General features: G+C 34.2%; 1 long non-coding RNA gene across 1 annotated transcript; it reads left to right on the top strand.

Moving 5' to 3' along the window:
* The first annotated feature begins 1390 nt into the window (after window positions 1–1390).
* Window positions 1391–8241, top strand: LOC138699734 (uncharacterized). Its single transcript, XR_011332069.1, has 3 exons — window positions 1391–7165; window positions 7515–7664; window positions 7755–8241. It is a non-coding gene; the product is annotated as an uncharacterized lncRNA (long non-coding RNA).
* Window positions 8242–10900: the final 2659 nt, after the last annotated feature.

Raw genomic sequence — 10900 nt, forward strand, 5'->3', positions numbered from 1 at the left:
GGTCTCAAGAGATTCAAATCTTTGCTAGCATTTACTAGCTTTGATGACAAAACAACAAGATCCATTTGCCGTGAGAAGGATAAGTTTTCCCTGATCATATATGTCCGGGAAAATGTCAATTCGAATTTAAAAAAAATATATATTAGGCCTATATTCCTTGTACTGATATAACGGTTGGTGAGCAACTTATTCTATTCCGTGGTAGATGTCCTTTCAAGGAATGCATGCCATCAAAACCTGACAAATAAGGCATGAAAGTATGGTGCGATTGTGACTCCAAAACTTTCTATCCCCTAAATGGTCTGCCATACACTGGAAAAGAAAACGTGTATGGGTGCAATCTGGAGTAGGACGAAGGGTTGTAGAAACACTGTCTTATCAAAGAACAAACAGAAATGTAACTTGCGATAACTACTTTAGTGACAAAGAACTCGCTGAGAATCTCCTCAGTAATGGTCTCACCTTAGTTGGAACAGTACGCAAAAATATATATTCATCTCTCCTGAGTTTCAGCCAAATAAAAGACGGCCAGAGTATTCATCCATCTTCAGATTTACAAAATATGTAACGTTGGTTTCAATGTACCAAAAGCAAATAGGCAGTTGTTGTTCTTTCTGCAATGCAACACACACAAACCATTTCGGAAGGAGAAGAGAAACCACAAATTATTCTTCACTATAATAGCACAAAAGGAGATATTGACACACTCGATCATTAGTGAATGCATATGCGTGCAAGAGACGTACAAATCGCTGGCCATTTGCATTTTTATGAATCTTTTAGATATATGTGGAATTACTGCATTTGTTGTGTGGATGAGCCTTCATCCTTCGTGTAATCTTGGAAAACAGAACAATAGGAGGTTGTTCCTTGTAGCTGTTGCTGAAAGTCTCATCCAACCTCAAATTGAAAGAAGACCTAGAGTAGGACTTCAGAAAAAACTGTAATGACCATTGCTCCTTTCATGCCAAAAGCTAGTAGGCCTCTCCATTAACTGCGCCCCAACTATAGGAGATCATTAAAAGGTGTCATGCAGTATGTACCAGTATGAAAAACGTCGCAAACATAAAGAAAGTTGTGACAATTGTGGCCAATCTGTGTGTCATGAGCACAGTGAAGTGGCGCGCGTGTATAAAAACTGTAAGAATGATGATGAGTGATGACGTGTGAGAGTGATGACGTGTGAGTGTGATGACGTGTGAGAGTGATGACGTGAGAGTGTGAGTGATGACGTGTGAGAGTGATGACATGAGAGTGTATGATTAAGTGTGAACGTGTGAGAGTGATGACGTGTGGGAGTGTGTGTGTGTGTGTGTGTGTGTGTGTGTGTGTGTGTGTGTGTGCGTGCGTGCGTGCTAGAAATGAAAAAATCTAAAATTTGTGTAAATGTGTTTGAGTTTTACGACAAAAGCAAAAAAAAAATTGTAGATCATACACTAAACATGATTCCTTTATCGCATGAAAAAACTACAAAAATTCTATTATATATGTATATTATCATGGATATTTTGGTCACTATAATAATATCATTATTAAAGAAGATTAATATTGTGTACAATAAAATGATTTTCTTCTGTCAATGTATTAAAATGGCATGTGGGTCCGATGGACCCTCCTTGCCCATCAACGTTACAAAGGTAGGTTGCCCGGAGAAGGGTTAAAATCGGAAACAACAATGATTTTACTCAAAATTAGTAGTTACCACCCAAAGAACGACCATAATAGAAGAATATAGTGCAACAATACTTACTGGCTTTTAAGGAACCCGGAAGTTCATTGCCACCCTCACACAAGCCCGCCATTGGTCCCTATCCTGAGCAAGATTAATTCAGTCTCTACCATCATATCCCACCTCCCTCAAATCCATTTAATCTCCCCAAAGGTCTTTTTCCCTACGGCCTCCCAACTAACACTCTATATGCATTTTTGGATTCGCCCATATGTGCTACATGCCCTGCCCATCTCAAACGTCAGGATTTAATGTTCCTAATTATGTCAGGTGAAGAATACAATGCATGCAGCTCTGCGTTGTGTAACTTTTTCCATTCTCCTGTAACTTCATCCTCTTAGCCCCAAATATTTTCCTAAGAACCTTATCCTCATACATCCTTAATCTCTGTACCTCTCTCAAAGTGACAGTCCAAGTTTCACAGCCATACAGAACAACTGGTAATAGAACTGTTTTATAAATTCTAACTTTCAGATTTTTTGACAGCGACTAGATGACAAAAGCTTCTCAACCGAATAATAACAGGCATTGCCCATATTTATTCTGCGTTTAATTTCTTCCCGAGTGTCATTTTTATTTGTTACTGTTGCTCCAAGATATTTGAATTCTTCCACCTCTTCAAAGGATAAATCTCCAATTTTTACAGTTCCATTTCGTACAATATTCTGATCACGAGACATAATCATATACTTAGTCTTTTCGGGATTTACTTCCAATCCTATCGCTTTACTTGCTTCAAGTAGAATTTCCGCGTTTTCTCTAATCGTTTGTGGATTTTCTCCTAACATATTCACGTCATCTGCATGGACAAGAAGCTGATGTAACCCGTTCAATTCCAAACCCTATGTGTTATCCTGAACTTTCCTAATGGCATATTCTAGAGCGAAGTTAAAAAGTTAAGGTGATAGTGCATCTCCCTGCTTTAGCCTGCGGTGAATTGGAAAAGCATCAGATAGAAACTGGCCTATAAGGACTCTGCTGTAAGTTTCACTAGACACATTTTAATTAATCGAACTAGTTTCTTGGGAATACCAAATTCGATGATAATATTATATAAAACTTCTCTCTTAACCGAGTCATATGCTTTTTTTAAATCTATGAATACTGATGATGTAATAGTGCAACAATGGCATGAAATATTATATGAACATCATTCCTAGTAGCCTACTCTGCTGATATTTAGAACACTTAAACACTTTGAATAGTAGTTTGCAAAGCCAAGATGTTAACATACTAACATGATCTTGCCCCCCTAATAAAAGATGTAGGTCATCCCATATTATTTGCAGATGACACAAGTATAGTAATACAGCCAATAACTCCAACACATTCCAATCTTCAACAGAGGAAATTCTCTTCAAAATATGTGACTGGTTCTTGGTCAATAAATTAGTATTAAAGTGTAACAAAACTAACATAATTCAATTTAAATCCTGTCCAAATTCAACGTTGCAAATTTCTAGCGCAATAATTAATAACTGATCCCTATTAGAAACAACAACAACCAAATTTCTTGGCTTAAAAATCGATAATGTGTTAAATTGGAAAAATCATATTAAAGAAATTACCCCCAAACTAAATTCAGCTTGTTTTGCTATTAAATCTATGCAAAAGATAGTAAATATCAATACCTTAAAAACAATATACTTTGCATACTTACACTCGGTAACGAGTTTTGGAATAATATACTGAGGAAATTTCACAGATAGTAACAATATATTTCTATTACAAAAAAGAGTAATTAGAATAATAGTAGGTGCCAAATCTAGGGAATCGTGTAGGACTATTTTAAAAAAACTACAAATAATGCCCATGGCTTGTCAGTATATCTTTTCATTAATAATCTTCCTCGTATGTAATCGTGAAAACTTTGTAACTAATTCAACAGTTCATAGCATAAATACACGTCAAAAAATGACTTTCATACTCCATTGGCAAGCATATCATGCTATCAAAAAGGAGTGCGTTATATGGCAGTAAAAATTTTTAATAGCCTCCCTACCGATATAAAAAATGAAATTTAAAACATAAAATTATTTAGGGCCAAATTAAAGAAGTACCTAATTTCTCATGCCTTCTATTCTGTAGGTGAATTCATGACATTCAATAACACTTCATGAAATTGATACTAAAACTTTGTGTTGTACTAGTAGACTATATTGTAAATCTCGTCTGTATATTAGACTGTGACTATAAATTAAGATTTTATAATAGTATTAAGTTTTTTGACTTGTTCCATATTCTAGCTGTAAGCATGTATGAATACCATGTAATGTTAATAAATACAATACAATACAATACAATACGATACAACAGCCAGGGATAAAACCAAAGAATTTATAAAATAACTTCATTTCTGGTAGACATCACTTGATTCAAAAGAATATGATGCATTGCTGTAGTATTAAATAACTCTTGGAAAATTTAGCTAAATATGATACGACAAATACTGAATTTGTTTATGCGATCATGCAATTATGTTTGCAAAATTCTAAACAACAGCTTTTTGAGTATTTTCCAGAAGATATACAAAACAATACAACTGTCACAGATGGTTACTAAATCCAATTTTAGACAGTTGCGTTCAACTGACTGACATTTAAAAAACGAAGAAAATTTAATTTAAATATGTAGTCTATGTACCTATTGATATAATGTTGAAACTAGGCTTTTTGCACGTGTAAAACAGTTTTGGACCGAAAGTGTGATAGAATGTTAAAACTAGACTTTTCGCAGAGTGTAGACCAGTTTTGGTTCAAAAGTATGCAGGAATACTTGCAAAAGAAGCCCTTACATATTTAATAACATTCGGAATCTCATATTTATGCAAAATAACCTTCTCTTTATAACTGTCATCAAATCAAAGACGAGAAATCTCACTGAACTTTAAAGTGATATCACTATGTGTGTATTGACTATAGGCTCTAGATTTGAGAGCTACTTTCTGAAAAACAGGCACATTTGTCGCATTAATAAAATTATTTTTTACTTTAGTGTACAACTGCTGATTTTTTTTTTATTTTTGTGTTAAATGTTAATGTTTCTGAACACACAGTAAATGTATATTAAAAAGGTGTTTTTGTTTTATTTTGCAAATCATCTTGCGACCCCCTTCAGGTCTTTCTATGACCCTCCTGGGGGTCGCGACTCCCAGTTTGGGAACAACTGGACTACAGCATTAATGCGAGAGCTTGATACAGTGTCACGGAGCTATGAGGATCCGAGTGCACGCAAGAAACGGCATAAGTAGCAACGATTTTCAAGTCAGTATATTTCGTAAATGAGAGCAAAACGAATGACTATCACCACGTTTCTTAACGAACGAAAATTAGTTTAAATATGGATTTTCAATAAATTCAAGCTACACGACCTGGGACACTTCCCTTGTTAGTATCATCACTGTATGATGTACTGGAGAAATTTTATGTTGACCACTTAAAGATTTTTATGCCCCTGTACTTAAACAAACAGGTGCCAACACTGGAGAAAGCTTCTAAGATTTATATTTCCACTGTTGTTGCATTCTAGAAGACGAGAGATTAACATTAACGAATTATTAAGATTGTATATGTCTTGTAGAAAGGAAATGGTTCTTCTAGTACAAAATCAAGATAACATTGACAAAGGTAGGTACTGTAAATGTTTTTAATAGGAATATTTTTTCTATTACCGGTAAGTATATGTTTAATATAAAATAGGCATATTGATTCGTTCTATAAATTAGAATAAAATTAAAATCATGATTTTAATGACTGATACTTATTTATTACATAAAACTAAATTAGAGCCTCTGGACCAAATTTCTTTCTCATGTCCTAGTAATACTTTAGTTGCATATTAAGTGGTGTTTGAGGTGATGAGCTTACTGCTTGTCCCTCTGTCCATCAGCTAAATTCCTTGTAGGTATTGAAACCTCTGTCAGGGAGTATCTCTATGTTCCAGCATTGGAACGATGGGTTAAATACAATAATACATAGAACTGGTTCTGTATGGGTTATTTTTTGTCTACTACATTACATTTTCTTAAATACAATAATACATAGAACTGGTTCTGTATGGGTTATTTTTTGTCTGCTACATTACATATTCTCATAACAATAACACATACAAGGATATTAAATGTACTGAATTCCTACGAAATTTAAATTTGTTACATATATCTTAGTACTGTCGTTGCCTCCAGTTGAACTAGAGAAAACTGGAGGAAAACATCTGATGAAAGATCACAAAACATATACCCCAGAATTAGAAAGTGAAAGTAGTCTGGAGGAATTAATGTATAAGACAAGAAATAAATCAGCTATTATTAAAGTCCCATAATGGTTCAGATCTTCAACAAGGGCACATTTTTTAAACTATTCTGCAAACTATGGTGGACACATATCTTTCGAAAGATCAAGTTGAGCTTTTTCCTACGAGCAATGGCAATGCTGAAGTCAGTTCTTCGCAATGTAAACAGTGTGAGTAGAACAAACCTTATTAATAATGTTAATGTTAATGGAGAGGAAGTACATGTTAGGAAAATAAAACTATTTAAAACAATGCTTTCTGGTTATGGAAAAATTATATAAAAAAAATATTTTTCCTTTTCCAGAATACTGGGAGCTTGGTACTCGTGATGAAAGAGTTGCATTTATCACAAAACATGTCACCAGTAAGAAAAGCACAAGACCTAGAAAAGAAAATGGTTCATGATTACTTCTTTTGAGATCAATGGTCAGAGGATACCTGTCTGCAAACACTAGTTTTCTCAGCACATTGGATAAACATGATAAATTTGTAAGACACGTCACTGAGAATAAAAGGCCAAAGCAGTGCTGAAACACGCTCCAGAGATGGACGTGGAAAATATACCCTGAAACATAAGAAGAGTGGGGAAGGATTAAATGAAGTAACAACTCATAATTTGTCTTTCTCTGCTTTTGAAATTCATTATACCACAACCTCCGTTATTTAAGTACTGAGGATTTGCAGCGTACAGTATGGTGTATGTTATCAGGAATTTACTTGTGGGGGGAAACATTGTTTTCCATGCCACACACAATTGTTTGAGAGACTAGTGAAGATAGTCAGTGATGCTTAAGCTACAGTTTGTGGTGAAAAAGAGATCTTTTATCATGCACACACTGGATATAAGCAAATACTCTCTAACATTAATACTGGAAAGTTCACTATAAGAGAGGCGAATGACTCATCAGTGCTATCTAGCGGCAGGGAATGTTGACAGTGAGGATAACATGACACGTAGCGCGGTAAACTGCATCTAACAAGAGTTTTGTACTTCAACACGTGGTGTAAGTCGTAAGGATTATTCTCATGGTTGTTCCACAAAATGTCAGGGAAAAGTGGAATTGTTTGTTCTGTGTTCTTCTGTAAAAACTACGCTTGGCAAAAACATGCTAGATCGTTCTTCAGATTTCCGAAAGATACAGATAGGTGAGTGAGTAGTCATGTAAATACGAGTAGTCTATTACTTTTCTGCCACAGGATTATTATTATTATTATTATTATTATTATTATTATTATTACTACAGTAGATAACTTGTTCTGTGACCTTATCATGTGTTGTGGCTATCACCAATGGGTATGGAGAAGGAAGATAATTAGTCTGAGATGAACTTTCGTGTCAGTAGATTCGTATAATTTTAATCATGAAACAAACTCTCTTTCTGTTAGCTCATTCTTTCCCCACTCACACGATTGACATGACAGGTCTCGTGTCCTCACCATCATCATCATCATCATCATCATCATCATCATATTATTATTTGTTTTTGTCTTATAGATGTGCCATATGGGTAAATAAATGTAAAAGACAGGACCTAGACGAAACGTTTAAAACTAGAGGAACAGAGTATCTGTACAAAAATCACAGAATATGTTCAGATCACTTTAGATTATCGGACTTCAATAACCCTAATTTGAAAAGTCAGGGGTAAGTAAAAATAAGGTGTAATTGGAAAAGTACCGAAGTTTCAAATGAGTCATAGACCTGTTAATTTTTAATATTTTTTTTAAATAACAGACTGAAGAGAACAGCTATTCCTTCACTGAATTTAACAGCTCCTTCTTCCGAAAATATGGGTCAAAGTACGATGAAAGAACCGCGAAGGTCCCCAAAGAAACACATTAGACCTTCCATCGAGGAGGCGACAGGTTCTCCGATTCCAGACAGAAACAACGATAGTCCTCTACCAGGTACCTCATAATCAGATAGTACATTAGCAATAACATGTTCTCTGTGCTAAGTGAATCAGTTATTAAACTGCATAAAACTACTTTACTTCCATCATACCAAACACAATTTCTTTATAGTTTCTCCTTATAAAATACTGAACGTCATGACTTTTTCATTCAAACTAAATAGACGCATATTGTGATACGTAACATAATAATACGAATTATTGATTTTGTGAAGAAAGTGTGTGAACTCATGTTTTCTCATAAAAACTGATTCAGTTAGTTATTCGCAAAATATTATTTACCTAGCCCTAGACTTTCAAGACGTTATTAATATTTCACTAAATTAAGTTCCTGTTTATTTTTTAAGATGCAAGAAATCCTAAAAGGTCAAAGATGGCTCAAGATCTTCAGATAAAGACACTTTCTAAGAAATTGATTGCAGCTCAAAAGTTGGTATCTAAACACAAAAAAAATTATTTCATCTCTTCGGGCGGAAGTGAGAGCTCTGAAGACAACCAGTTCAAATACTGATTTAATCAAAATTGTTTCTAATGATGAATTCATTGTGTCGCACGTGCGCTTAAAAAGAAAGAAAAAATGGGAAGGCGGTATTACAGATGTCTCCGATTTGGATGTAACTGTTGATGACAAAAATGTACAGCATACAAATGAAAAAACTGTGTTGCAAGAAAATGCAAGGGCTTATGTTGCAGGTTGGGTGTGTAGCAGAATAAATCAGGAAATTTGTCGAAGAAATTTATCTTGTAAAGAAAACCCCAACGATGACATAACAATGCACATCGCAAATAAAAAATACCGTAAAGATTCAAAAATTGTTTTCCCTAATGATGTTTCTCTAATGCTCAGCCAATTGTGTTCTGATGTTTTCAAAGAAATTGATCATGTTATTTGTAAAACTAGAATTGGTGTAAAAAAAGAACTAGTTAAAATGGTAGTGCTCCCTGTTAACATGTCCATTTGCAGTGACTGTGCCAATGTCTTCATTGATAAATATTTCAATGTGTTAATAAATTGTTACATCAAAAATAAAATGGACAACCATACAGCTGAAAAACGAAACAAGCGATGCATGAAAGCTGCTAAAGTCATGCACAACTAAATTTCATCAAATTTGAAAATATGAGAATTTATCAATTCATTTCTATTCTAATAACTTTGTAATTTGTTGTTAATTAAAAATGTTATGAACAAAGTGACTCTAAAGTATACTATTTATTGCTTTGCAGCTTCTTATTGAAATCAAATGCACACCTCTCCTCTTTTCTTCACTTAACCCAGCACGACGCACAGAGTGTGCAAACGTTTCAAGCCGCTAGATGGCAGCAGTGTTACTTTTCACCGCAGCTTGCAATGCTAAACAGGAAAGCTTTCCAGTATTAATGTTAGAGAGTATTTGATATAAGGAAGCAACTTCAATCCTATGATAAGGCAAATTATTTTTCACGGAGAGCAAAATAAAAATAGAATAAACGAACAATAAAAACAAATACGGAGTAGTAGTAGGTGGATGGAATTCGTTAGCAGCTATCTCCCTATGGTAAGTTCTGGATTGATGCGGCCGTAACATATTTGCATCTTTTATATTGCATTCCTGCCATCTCTTGGAGCTCAAAAATAATAGTCCTTTTCTTTTATCTGTCTATAATAACAAATCACAGCAGTGTGCACTAAGCATATGCTTATTTTAGAAAAAATTAGATACTCAAAAAGAATCACGCTGTGGTTCGGTTAAAAGTGCTTCTAGGTCAAAATTTTTTGTGCGAAATGTTGGCACCAGACTGCTGCATTGGAGTTAAATTCCTCGCTTGAAGTTGGTCAAATGTTGCTGCCTCGAATGAGTTAAGGTCTGTCATATCTTGTATGGAAGGCGACAGATAACATACACAGACATCTGACACTGTAACAGATAAGGTTTTATTTTCTGAGTTTATGACAAACGTTTAATGGAATGTACCAAAACAACAGTAACATGGAGTTATAAGTAAAATAGTGTGAAAAAACTTAGATATACAATTATTACTGTTAATTAATAATTATTCAATATTTGATGTACCACAAATATAATATGATAGGTCCATACATAGTGTTCCATCTATATACTGTGACATGTAGAAACATTTTACAAAATATTATTGATATAGCAGTAGATTAATAACAATATTAGCACAGAGATAATGACACAGAAAATATAATAAAACGAATAATCATGCTGTACAACTGCTACAGACGCAAAGGTTGAAACACTAATTATTATTATTATTATTATTATTATTATTATTATTATTATTATTATTATTATTACTACTACTAGAAAACTTGATACGATTCTTGCATTATCATGATTATGTTCTCCGTTTATAATAATTACATTTAGATCCAATAACATATATCATTCCTGTGTGAAAAAGAAGAAAAAAAAACATTTACCTACAACATTTATATTACATTTTAAAGTAAGTTTATAGCTGTACTATGGAAAGGTTAGTTAAACACTGCAAAGTTTTAAAATCATAAACATCTATGATGTTAGTACACAATTCATCACTGTACACTTAAACGTTAAATTTCTTCCCAATGCTATGAATGAACAAAATAACAACTTCACCACATCTTTTAGCTCGCGCTCCATTTTTGATAATGCACTACTTGCTGGTAACAAGAACAAATGCCTAATGCTCGGCCTATACCGTTCAAGGATTTCTTGCTCGTGAGGCTTTTACCCATCATGCATGTGCGCTACCTATCGTATTATGCTATGAACTACTTGGCGCTCGAGCTAAAACATCCAATGCAGACCTCTGGTTGGCACCATTATGCAACTCTTGCAAATCCTTAAATTTTTTCGGCATTTTTCAATAAACCCAACACAGTTTACAAGGTTCATTTACAGTTCATGTGACTCATTTACTTGCAGTCAAAATTTGGAGACTTATGAATCAGGTCTATAAAACTCTCCCAGCTGATACC

Source organism: Periplaneta americana, chromosome 1, assembly GCF_040183065.1.
Source record: "Periplaneta americana isolate PAMFEO1 chromosome 1, P.americana_PAMFEO1_priV1, whole genome shotgun sequence".
NCBI lineage: Eukaryota > Metazoa > Arthropoda > Insecta > Blattodea > Blattidae > Periplaneta > Periplaneta americana.